General features: G+C 50.3%; 1 protein-coding gene across 1 annotated transcript in view; it reads left to right on the plus strand.

The window, feature by feature from the left end:
• LOC143020608 (lysozyme C-like) overlaps window positions 1–12,500 on the plus strand; it is a 30,768-nt gene that overhangs the window by 11,391 nt on the left and 6,877 nt on the right. The window lies entirely within an intron of this gene.

Here is a 12,500-nt window from a genome sequence, read left to right on the forward strand (position 1 = left end):
CGATTCCTGGCAACCCTGGCCAGGCGTGGAGGCGACCCAACGTCGGGAAAAAAAAAAAAAAAAAAAAAATAATAATAATAATATATATATATATATATATATATTTATATATATATATATATACACACACACACTGACAGGGTTCTGACCTACGAGAGGTTTCTCACTTCCCACTCCCCGGGAAGAGAATGGCGAGTTATCAGGAAGGTCATTGGCCAAGCGTGGATGTGATATTCAAGGTCATGAGAAGAACAGGAAGGTCAAAGATCACTGTGTGAGCCCGTAACTGAAGACTGAAAGGTCAAAGGTCACCATACGAGTCTGTAGTTATGAAAGACCAAAAGGTCAGGGGCAAAGACGAAGAATCAGAAGGTCAAAGGTCACTATGCGAGATCGAGAGTAAAAACCCGAAAGGTCAAAGGTCAACCCGTGACTCGAGACCGAAAGGTCAAAGGTCAACCCGTGACTCGAGACCGAAAGGTCAAAGGTCAACCCGTGACTCGAGACCGAAAGGTCAAAGGTCACCGTACGAGTCTTTTTATGAAGAACAAAAGGTCAGAGGCAAAGAAGAGAAGAACCAGAAGATCAAAGGTCATTGTGTGAGGTCGAGAGTAAAAAACCCGAAAGGTCGAAGGTCAACACGTGACTCTAAGATCGAAAGGTCAAAGGTCACTGGAGAAGAACAGAAAGGTCAAGTACATGACTAAGTTCAGAGAGTCCATGTTTATTCCTCCACCGTGTTGGATCACGTGCTGGACTCACGATCGACAGGTATCATCCCCCCAGATGAGAGTTCATCTGTTTATATATGACCCGATCTTTGGGCAATGCACACGCACGCACACGCACACACATACACACCTCGTGGCGCTGTGGTTAAAGTTCTCGCCTGCCACTACGGCGGTCCGGGTTCGACTCCCGCCCAGGGGTGAAATAAATTCAGTATCGCTGCGTTGCGGGGTGTTACTCCAACTCTCGTGGGTGGCGAGTTGGGGGGGTGTGTGCGTGTAAGGTCACAGCATTACCCATAGATCGGTCATACGAACTCTAGAGCTCTCATCCGGGAGGTTGATAACTGTCGATCACGAGTCCAACACGTGATCCAAGGCCATGGTGAATCACGCGCGCGCGCACCTCCTTGCCCACCAGAGTTGGAATACCGGTTGGCAGTGCGGTGATGATATACGAAGTGGAGGACAAAGCCGAGTATGGAAACAAGGACAACGGAGAGGACAATGATGGCTCGTGTCAATATTGACAACTATGCGTTCGTTTATCTGGAAACTACATAAGTACAACTTTTATCTAGTAGTAGTAGTAGCAGCAGCAGCAGACCACTCAAAATTCAGTCTTCCTCTCCCTTCCCTTCCCTCTACCCCCCACCCCCCTACCTTCCCACTCTCTCCCCTCCTTTCTACCTACCCTCCCACTCTCTCCCCTCCTTTCTACCTACCCTCCCACCCTCTCCCCTCCCTTTCCCCAACCCTCCCACCCTCTACCATCCCTTCCCCTTGCCCTCCCACCCTCTCCCCTCCCTTCCCCCTACCCTCCAACCCTCTCCCCTCCCTTCCCCCTACCCTCCCACCTTCCCACTCTCTCCCCTCCTTCCACCCTCCCACCCTCTCCCCTCCTTTCCCCCTGCCCTCCCACCCTCTACCATCCCTTCCCCCAACCCTCCCACCCTCTTCCCTCCCTTCCCCCAACCCTCCCACCCTCTTCCCCCAACCCTCCCACCCTCTACCATCCCTTCCCCCAACCCTCCCACCCTCTTCCCCCAACCCTCCCACCCTCTTCCCTCCCTTCCCCCTACCCTCTCCTCTCCCTTCCCTCCCACCCTCTCCCCTACCCTCCCACCCCCTCTAGCCTTCCCCTCCCTCCAAACCCCCCCCTTCAACCTCCCCTCTTTCGTAATCACCCCCATCCTTCGCCACTCCCCCCCCAACGGTCCCCCTCCAACGAAGGACTTCGCTGTTATAGGTCAGACTGAAATGTCAAGAGGTCGAGAGTGGGCGAGGTCGAGAGCCGTCGAAAGGTCAAGGGTCACTGTGTGAGTCGGTCGCCCTCGAGGCCTGAAGGTCAAAGGTCGAAGGCCGACCTCGAAGAAGAACGGTCCAAAGGTCAGAGGTCGCGGCGGGTGAGGGAGAGGGGGAGTGGAGCGGTAGAAAGGGAGGGGGAAGTGGAGGGGGAGGGGGAAGTGGAGGGGAGGGGGGAAGTGGATTGGGAGGGGGGAAGTGGAGGGGAGGGGGAAGTGGAGGGGAGGGTGGAAGAGGAGGGGAGGGTGGAAGAGGAGGGGAGGGGGAAGTGGAGGGGGAGGGGGAAGTGGAGGGGGAAAATGGAGGGGAGGGGGAAAATGGAGGGGAGGGTGGAAGAGGAGGGGGGATGGAGGAGGGGAGGATGGAAGAGGGGAGGGGGAGAGGGGAGGGGGGAAATGGAGGGGAGGATGGAAGAGGGGGAGAGGGGAAATGGAGGGGAGGAGGAAGAGGAGGGGAGGGTGGAAGAGGAGGGGAGGGTGGAAGAGGAGGGGAGGGTGGAAGAGGAGGGGAGGGTGGAAGAGGAGGGGAGGGTGGAAGAGGAGGGGAGGGTGGAAGAGGAGGGGAGGGTGGAAGAGGGGGAGGAGGAAGAGCGGGAGAGGAAAGGGGGAAAAGGAGAAGGGAAGAAAGTCTGATTATTACCCTCTCTTTCCTTTTCCATCTATCCACCCTCCTCTTTAACCCCCATCCTCCTCCTCCTCTCTTCCCTCTTCTTCCTCCTCCTCTCTTCCCTCTTCTTCCTCCTCCTCTCTTCCCTCTTCTTCCTCCTCCTCTCTTCCTTCTCATCCCTCTTCTTCCTCCTCCTTCCTATCCCTCTTCCTCCTCCTCATCCCACTTCCTCCTCCTCCTCCTCCTCCCTCCTTCTCATCCTTCTTCCTCCTCCTCCTCCTCATCCCTCTTCCTCTTCGTCCTCCCTCCTTTTCATCCCTCTTCCTCCTCCTCCTCCTCTTCCTTCACCATAACTCCCTCCTTTTCCTCCTCCAATTCCTTTTCTTCCTTCCACTCCTTCGCTCCCTCCTCCACTTCCCCTTCCTCTTCCTCCTCCTCCACTCCCTCCGTCCTTTTTACCATCATCATCATTACGTCGATTCCTTTGCCGTAAAAGAGGAAGAGGAGGAGTTGGAGGAGGAGGAGGAGGAGGAAGAGGAGGAGGAAGAGGAGGAGGAAGAGGAGGAAGAGGAGGAGGAAGAGGAGGAGGAAGAGGAGGAGGAAGAGGAGGAGGAAGAGGAGGAGGAGGAGGAAGAGGAGGAGGAAAAGGAGGAGGAGGAAGGAGGAGGAAGAGGAAGAAGAAGAGAATGAGGAAGAAGAGAATGAGGAAGAAGAAGAGAATGAGGAAGAGGAGGAGGAGGAGGAGGAGGAAGAGAATGAGGAAGAGAATGAGGAGGAGGAGGAGGAAGAGAATGAGGAAGAGAATGAGGAGGAAGAGGAGGAAGAGGAGGAAGAGGAGAAGAAGGGAAAGATGGAGAACGAGAAGGAGATGATGGAGGAGAAGGAAGATAAGAAAGAGGAGGAGGAGAAGATGGAGGAGGAGAAGATGGAGGAGGTGAAGATGGAGGAGGAGAAGAAGGAAAAGGAGGATGAGGAGGATAAGGACGAGGGTGACGACCCAGGTCGCCCTCGACTTGCGCAGAAGGTGGAAGTGTCCGAAAGGTCAGAGGTGGAGCGTGGGTCGCGCCTCGGGAGCGCCCGAAAGGTCAGAGGTCATGGCGTGAAACTCTCCCGCGACGACGCCAAATGTCAGAGGTGGCGCCGTGAGAGAGCGTGGGCGGCGCCAAAGGTCAGAGGTGGCGCCGTGAGAGGACGTGGGCGGGAGACCAAAGATCATGGGTCATCCCGTGAGGCTGCGAGGTGCTGGCTGAAAGGTCAGAGGTCATGGCTCACGTCAGAGGAAAGGTCAAAAGGAATCTGGGGACGAATTTGTTGCGGTGATGGCGATGGTGGTGACGATGCTGATGAAGGTGATGACAGCTACAGTGGTGGTGATGATGAAGGTGATGACGACGACTTATGGTGATGATGAGGACTGACGGGTGATGATGGTGAAGGTAATGACAGCGACAGTGGTGATAATGGTGAAGGTGATGACAGCGACAGTGGTGATGATTATGGTGATGACAATGACTTATGGTGATGACTGATTATGGTGATGACGGTGACGGTGATGACTGATTATGGTGATGGTGATGAAGATGTCGGTGATGATGGTGGTGGTGCCGGTGATGACGATAATTGTGATAACGACCAATTTGATGATGACTGTGATAACGACGATGATGTTAATGACCAGAGGAAAGAACGTGCGGTACGGAAGAGAACGTGCGGAACGGAATAGAACGTGCGGGACGGAGAACGTGAGGAACGTAATTGAACGTGCGGAACGGAACTGAATGTGCAGGGCGGAAAAGAACGTGCGGAACGGAAGAGAACGCGTGGAACGGAAAAGAACGTGCGGAACGGAACGGAACTGAACGTGCGGGACGGAATTGAACGTGCGGGACGGAATTGAACGTGCAGTACGGAACTGAACGTGCGGGACGGACGAGAACCTGCGGAACGGAAGAGAACGCGTGGAACGGAAAAGAACGTGCGGAACGGAACTGAACGTGCGGGACGGAATTGAACGTGCAGTACGGAACTGAACGTGCGGGACGGAAGAGAACCTGCGGGACGGAAGAGAACGCGTGGAACGGAAAAGAACGTGCGGAACGGAACTGAACGTGCGGGACGGGAGAGAACCTGCGAAACGGAAGAGAACGTGCGGGACGGAATTGAACGTGCGGAACGGAATTGAACGTGCGGAACGGAAGAGAACGTGCGGGACGGAATTGAACGTGCGGGACGGAATTGAACGTGCGGAACGGAAGAGAACGTGCGGGACGGAACTGAACGTGCGGGACGGAATTGAACGTGCAGTACGGAACTGAACGTGCGGGACGGAATTGAATGAGCAGTACGGAACTGAACGTGCGGAATGTAAGAGAACGTGCGGAATGTAAGAACGTGCGGAACGTAAGAGAACGTGCGGAACGAAAGAGAACGTGCGGAACGTAATAGAACGTGCGAAACGGAAAAGAACGTGCGGTATGGAAGAGAACGTGCGGAACGTAATAGAACGTACGGAACAAGAGAACGTGCGGAACGGAAGAAAACGTACAGAACGGAAATGAACGTGCGGTACGGAAGAGAACGTGGAGTCCATCTAAGAAAGTCACACACGTTCCTTCACCCCCGTAGGACGGACGAGAGGTCAATGGCAAGCGAAGTCATAATGGGTCATCCAGTTCCGACCTGACCAAACCTGTACTCTCCGGTTTATATCACAAACGCCCTTGCACTCTCCCCCCTTCTTCGCCCCCCCCCACCACCATCTCTGACTCGCCCCCCCCCACCACCACTGACTCGTCCCCCACTACCACCACCGACTCTCGTCCCCCCCCACCACCGACTCTCGTCCCCCACCACCACCACCGACTCTCGTCCCCCCCCACCACCACCACTGACTCGTCCCCCCCCACCACCACCACTGACTCGTCCCCCCCACCACCACCACTGACTCGTCCCCCCCCTTACTGACTCTCACCCCCCACCACCACCGCTGACTCGCCTCGCCAACCACCACCACCACTGACTCGCCCCCCCACCACCACTCACTCGCCCCCCCTTACCGACTCTCACCACTCACCATCACCGCTGACTAGCCTCGCCCCCCCACCACCATCACTGCCTCTCGCCCCCCCACCACCATCACTGCCTCTCGCCCCCCCACCACCACTGACTCTCACCCCCAACCACCACTGACTCTCACTCCCCAACCACCACTGACTCTCACCCCCAACCACCACTGACTCTCACCCCCAACCACCACTGACTCTCACCCCCAACCACCACTGACTCTCACCCCCAACCACCACTGACTCTCACCCCCAACCACCACTGACTCTCACCCCCAACCACCACTGACTCTCACCCCCAACCACCACTGACTCTCACCCCCCCAACCACCACCACTGACTCTCACCCCCAACCACCACTGACTCTCACCCCCAACCACCACTGACTCTCACCCCCAACCACCACAGACTCGCACCCCCCACCACCACTGACTCTCACCCCCAACCCCCACTGACTCTCACCCCCCACCACCACTGACTCTCACCCCCAACCACCACTGACTCTCACCCCCCACCACCACTGACTCTCTCACCCCCAACCACCACTGACTTCTCACCCCCAACCACCACTGACTCTCACCCCCAACCACCACTGACTCTCACCCCCAAACCACCACTGACTCTCACCCCCACCCACCACTGACTCTCAACCCCACACACCACTGACTCTCACCCCCAACCACCACTGACTCTCACCCCCAACCACCACTGACTCTCACCCCCAACCACCACTGACTCTCACCCCCAACCACCACTGACTCTCACCCCCAACCACCACTGACTCTCACCCCCAACCACCACTGACTCTCACCCCCAACCACCACTGACTCTCACCCCCAACCACCACTGACTCTCACCCCCAACCCCCCCGGACGCTCACCCCCAACCACCACTGACTCTCACCCCCCAACCACCACTGACTCTCACCCCCAACCACCCCTGACCTCTCACCCCCAACCACCACTGACTCTCACCCACACCACCCACTGTCTCTCACCCCCATCCACCACTGACTTCTCACCCCAATCCACCACTGACTCGCCCCCCCAACCACCATTGACTCTCACCCCCCAACCACCACCACTGACTCTCACTCCCAACCACCACTGACTCTCACCCCCAACCACCACTGACTCTCACTCCCCAACCACCACCACTGACTCGCCCTCCATCACCACCACCACCACCATCACCGACTCTCAGTGACGCCCCCCCCTTTCCCATCTCCATCCATTCCTAACTGCCTATTATAGCTCTTGTTGCAGACAGGATAAGAGGGAAAATATTTCATATTCTGTTGATTCTCACGCAAAAATTCGTATAATGCGGTAAAATATTCAGGGCTTCTTTGACCCTTTTTTAATTATAATAATTTTGTCAACCTTGTGGTCGGCATGTCCAGACTAGAATTAGCCTCCTCCCCCCTAAATGTATATGACCCCCCCCCCATGAGGGCTATATATAGCCTGTGGGATATATATAAACCAAATAGAGAGGCTATGCAAAGCCCGAAAGAACGGAAAATACGACATCAATAGCCCTTTTGATTTTCAGTCCCGCAAATTATGAAATCTAAAAATTCTGGTACTTACCAATTTCCAAGACGGTTCCTTTCCAACGGTTTTCCAGAAGGCGTCTTTTCTTTCAAACAAGTTTCGGTTTGTAAACATCGTCAGCTCCGTCTCCAAGTATTTCATAGATTTCCTCACACTTTCACTTCATTCCTATACGCATCCTCCATGTTCTTTATTTTTTTGCATCCGAGTATCTTCGCAAGGAATCTTAAACCAGCCTTAATCAGTTCAACTAAACAAATGTGGTCTTACACATTTCTCTTCTTGTATTTTCTATTATTTTTATTCCACACACACCTTCATATTTTCTATAAATGTTCAAAAAATCTAATGATTTCATCCTCTGACCACTTCACCGTTCATATCTTGTTTTTCTATAATATTTCACTCGCGTATAAACTGATTCAATGGCTGAGTTACTGATGAGTGATGATCACTTCTTGACTAAATGGTCACGTGGGATGCACTGTTGCCGCTTTTCCGTAGCAGTGATGCCGCTTTTCCGTAGCTGGTACTGACGTAATATTTCCCCCGTTTTCTTTTATGTATATTCAAGAAAATGGCCTGGAAGTCTACAAACTACTACTCTTGTAAGCCTTGGTCGCTCATTCAAGAATCTCGTCAAATGTGAATTTGAAAAACTGGAAAACGACTTCGCCTACAGTATTCTGGATTTCCCCTAAGTCCACAATTCAACAATGTGTCTAACATTCGAATTCTAGGTTTAAATTCTCTTAGGTCGTCATTCATCTTCACAATATATGACGCAAAGATGATTTGACATTTGAAAATTCGAAAAAAAGAAATTGTAACCTAAGTCATATTAACTCAAACGAACTTGTTCAAGTCGCGTCGTTGTGTCAGGAGCTTAAATGAGCGATTTAAAGCTATAAGCATCGTTTAATGATCCATGATCAGGGAATAATCGTTTGTTTAAATATATGATATGGTCAGAGAGGTAAAAGATAGACCCACCACTTAATCGTAGACAAAGGTGTATCAATCACGATGCAGATAAGGAATTCTCATTTTTTTTTGTCATTTCTCCTAAAGCAAGTTCAATCATCCCTTCATGCGGAAATAGTAGTCAAAGAGCATTATGACTATTTACTAATTTATTTTAGAAATGTGCATACCATTCTGTGCTGTTATACCTCTCATCTACAACAGGCATAATCTCTCTCTCTCTCTCTCTCTCTCTCTCTCTCTCTCTCTCTTTGTCTCTTTCACTTTCTCTCTCTCTCTCTCTGTCTCTGTCTCTGTCTTTCTCTTTGTCTCTCTCTGTCTCTCTTTGTTTCTCTCTCTCTCAGGGATGAGAAAATAAACCCGATATTTTTTCCTATTGATAGTGACTCCAAATTTCCCCCCATAGGGAAATTTCCCTCAGTTTGGGAAACGCTGACCTAGATTATGAAAATTCTACTGGTCATTTATAGAAAATGTGCCTATTTCGGGGAACTGCCTGTTACCTGTTGTTATGGTTTTGGGTCTTTCTTCTAAGCTTGCATGTTGTCTTGATTTACAGTGACGCTTGAGCTAAGTACGCGTAATTTCTGCTGTTAAATATTTATGACACATTCGCCAGTAAGCTTTTCTATTGCCTCCTTCATCTCCAGCCACTGACGCTCTGAACAAATCGTTTAACAGCCATTGTTCTTGAAAACTATAACGTGCAGATATGATGGTAACTGTGGAAATAGATACATTAGATCAATTCTAATATGTACGATTATTGGACGGTATACCTGGAAAATGGATTTAAGGGTATGTACGCGTTCTCACCCCGTTTTCTATTTTCAAAGAAAAAACAAACAATTCAAAGTTGATTTAATTATACCTATTTACCCAATCATACGTGTGGAACAACGATAGTCTTAATATGGTGATAGTGATGCGGTGGCTATTGGTGATAGTATGCATGGTAATAGTACGTGTGAAACTATTATACCTATTTACCCAGTAATACATGTGGAACAACGATAGTCTTAATATGGTGACAGTGATGCGGTGGCTATTGGTGATAGTATGGGCCTTTTCACACTGGGCAACTAGTGACCGTCACTAGTTACCTACCATTTTTTTTAAATTGAGCCTTTCACACTACGTCACTGCGGTTGCCCGGTTGCGCAACAGGCTATGGCTGTTGCCCGCTCCGGTAACAAGTGACCGTCACTGGCAGTTGACGTCACCGAGCATTTCTTTTTCTTGACCAGCAAAGCCAGCAGAAGAAGCACCTCCTCCATTGATGACATTCTTTCGACTAATGAGAGGATGAGAAAGGGTTCCACAACTCGGTGACAGTCACTGGTTGCCTGCAGTTGCCCGAGACTTTCACACTAGGCAAATAGTGACCGCCACTAGTGACGGTCACTAGTTGCCTAGTGTGAAAGGGGCCTATATAACACTTCAAAATGCTTCACACTGCAGAAACCCAATGCAACATCAAAGAAATCTGGATCAGTAACGACAGTTTCCGTAGGCCATTGCGGACATATCCTCTGTAGTCGGACAGTGACAAATAACGCGTTAATCCTCAAGTAGAACAAGGAAATGGCTTAAACTGACAACTTTAATAATCTAACTCTTTCCTTATTGTTATTTTGATTAGGCAAAAAAACGCATTCCGAAAATATTTGTGGTGGTCACGTGACTTCCGTAACGTGACGTGTCAATCCAGTTAGCAGACGAATTAACAACGGAAGCACTTGATGAAGCAATTGTGGATCTACTAATTGCTGCGAATAGGTCACGAGATCATCCAATCGCGCGCTACTAACGAGCAAGTTTGAAAATGTTAACTTTGATTAAGTCATGGGTACCGTCACATATGCAAGATTTTCGTCAAATGTGAATTTGAAAGGATATTAGACGACTTCGTTTACTTTTAGACTTCTCTAAGCCGACAATTCAACAATGTGTCTAACATTCGTATTCTAGATTTAACTTCTCTTAATTCGTCCTTCAACTTCTCGATATATGACGCAAAGGTGATTTGATATTGAAGATTCGAAAAAATGAAAAATTGTAACCTAAGTCGTTTTTACTCAAACGAACTCGTTTAAATCGCGATATTGTCTTCGTGGATAGAACCAATGCAATTGGTTTCATGCAACTGGTTGCGGCGTCGTAAGCAACTGGTTTCATGCAACCGGTTGCGTTGTCGTAAACAACTAGTTTCATGCAACTGGTCGCGGTGTCGTAAACAACTGGTTTCATGCAACTGGTCGCGGCGTCGTAAGCAACTGGTTTCATGCAACTGGTTGCGTTGGTGTGCGATTTGTCCAAAATAAAATATCTGAGATGTATCAAGGTATGCATCCAGGTCACCGTCCTCCCTCCTCCTCTATCCTCCTCCTCCTCCTCTCTCCTCCTCCTCCTTCCTCTCATCTCCTTGGACGATGTTCTAGATTTCTAGAATAATGTCATTCACTTGCCTTCCGGGTGCTAACGGTGTCCAGTTGTGGTGGTGATAGTGGTGATAGGGGCGGTAGGAGTGGTGATGATAGGGGTGATAGTGATAGGGGTAGTGGTGTTAACAGTGGTGGTGATAGGAGCGGTGATGATAGGGGTGGTAGTGTTAACAGTGGTGGTGATAGGAGCGGTGATGATAGAGGTGGTGTTGGCAGTGGTGACAGTGTTGGTGTCAGTGGTGGTGACAGTGGTAGGGATGGTGACAGTGGTGGTGTCAGTGGTGGTGGTGTCAGTGGTGGTGGTGACAGTGGTAGGGATGGTGACAGTGGTGGTGTCAGTGGTGGTGGTGACAGTGGTAGGGATGGTGACAGTGGTAGGGATGGTGACAGTGGTAGGGATGGTGACAGTGGTAGGGATGGTGACAGTGGTAGGGATGGTGACAGTGGTAGGGATGGTGACAATGGTGGTGGTGGTTAAAGTGGAGACAGCGGTGGTGGTGACAGTGGTGGTGTTGACAGTGGTGGTGGTGACAGTGGTGGTGGAGACAGTGGTGGTGGTGGTGACAGTGGTGTTGGTGACAGTGGTGGGCGAAGGAGAGAGAGAGCACATAAGTAGGTAACCCGCTCCTCCCTCCCCTTGGGCAGGTCACGTGGTACAATACAGGTTCACAACTGGAGCGTCTGGGTGAAGTCATTGAACTTGGCACTGCAATCCCGTTTTCGTCCACTACCGTTTTCTGTTACCTAAATATTCTATTTGCTTATTCAATATATTTGTTTATCTGTTCTGTTTACTTGATATTATTTTTTATCTATTTATTGGATTATTATGTTAATTTAATTAGTTATTTTATTTATTTATTTATTTATTCATTTATTCATTTGTTTATTTATTTGTTTACTTACTTATCTAATATATTTGTTTATCTGTTCTGTTTACTTAATATTTTCTATCTATTTATTGGATTATGTTAATTAACTAATTAATTAATCAATTATTTTATTTATTTATTTATTTAAAGATTGGGTCGGGAAGATCTATCGTCTCCTCCCATTCTTCTTCTTCTTCTTCTTCTTCTTCTTCTTCTTCTTCTTCTTCTTCTTCTTCGTCTTCTTCGTCTTCTTCTTCTTCATCTTCTTCTTCTTCTTCGTCTTCTTCTTCTTCTTCGTCTTCTTCTTCTTCTTCCTCTTCTTCTTCTTCTTCTTCTTCTCCTTCTTCTTCCTCTTCTTCTTCTTCTTCTTCTTCCTTGACCTTACCTCAACTTCCTACTCGTCTTTAAAGATGTTTGGAATGTAGATCGAAGGTTCTCCGCTGTCCTCGATTTCTTCAATCTGGCTGTGCAACACCCCCCCCACTCCCCCACTTCTCCCCCTACCCACTCCCCCTTCTCCCCTTCCCGTCCCCTCTTCCCACGTTCCCTCCTTCCTCCCCCTCCCCCTCCCCACGTCCCTTCCATTCCCCCAACCTCCCCTTTCTCCCCTACCTACTCCCCCTCTCCCCCTTCCCGTCCCCTCTCCCCTTCCCCTCTCCTCTCCCCACATCCCTTCCCCTCCCCCTCTCCCCCCTCTCCCCCTACTCCTTCCCCTCCCTCTCCCCCTCCCCTTTCCTCCCCCTTCTCCCCTTCCCCTCCCCTCTCCCACTCCCTTCCCCCCTCTCCCTTCCCTCCTCCTTTCAGATCTTGACTTTACACACAACATAGCCATCTCCTCCTGCTGAAAGGAGACAGTAACGGTTTGCAATATTTGATGTGTGCGTGCGTGTGTGTGATTTACCATGGTCTTGGATCACGTGTTGGACTCGTGATCGACAGCTAT

The sequence above is a fragment of the Oratosquilla oratoria genome, chromosome 40 (assembly GCF_046742065.1).
Source record: "Oratosquilla oratoria isolate Oo_2021 chromosome 40, ASM4674206v1, whole genome shotgun sequence".
In the NCBI taxonomy this organism is placed as follows: Eukaryota; Metazoa; Arthropoda; class Malacostraca; order Stomatopoda; family Squillidae; genus Oratosquilla; species Oratosquilla oratoria.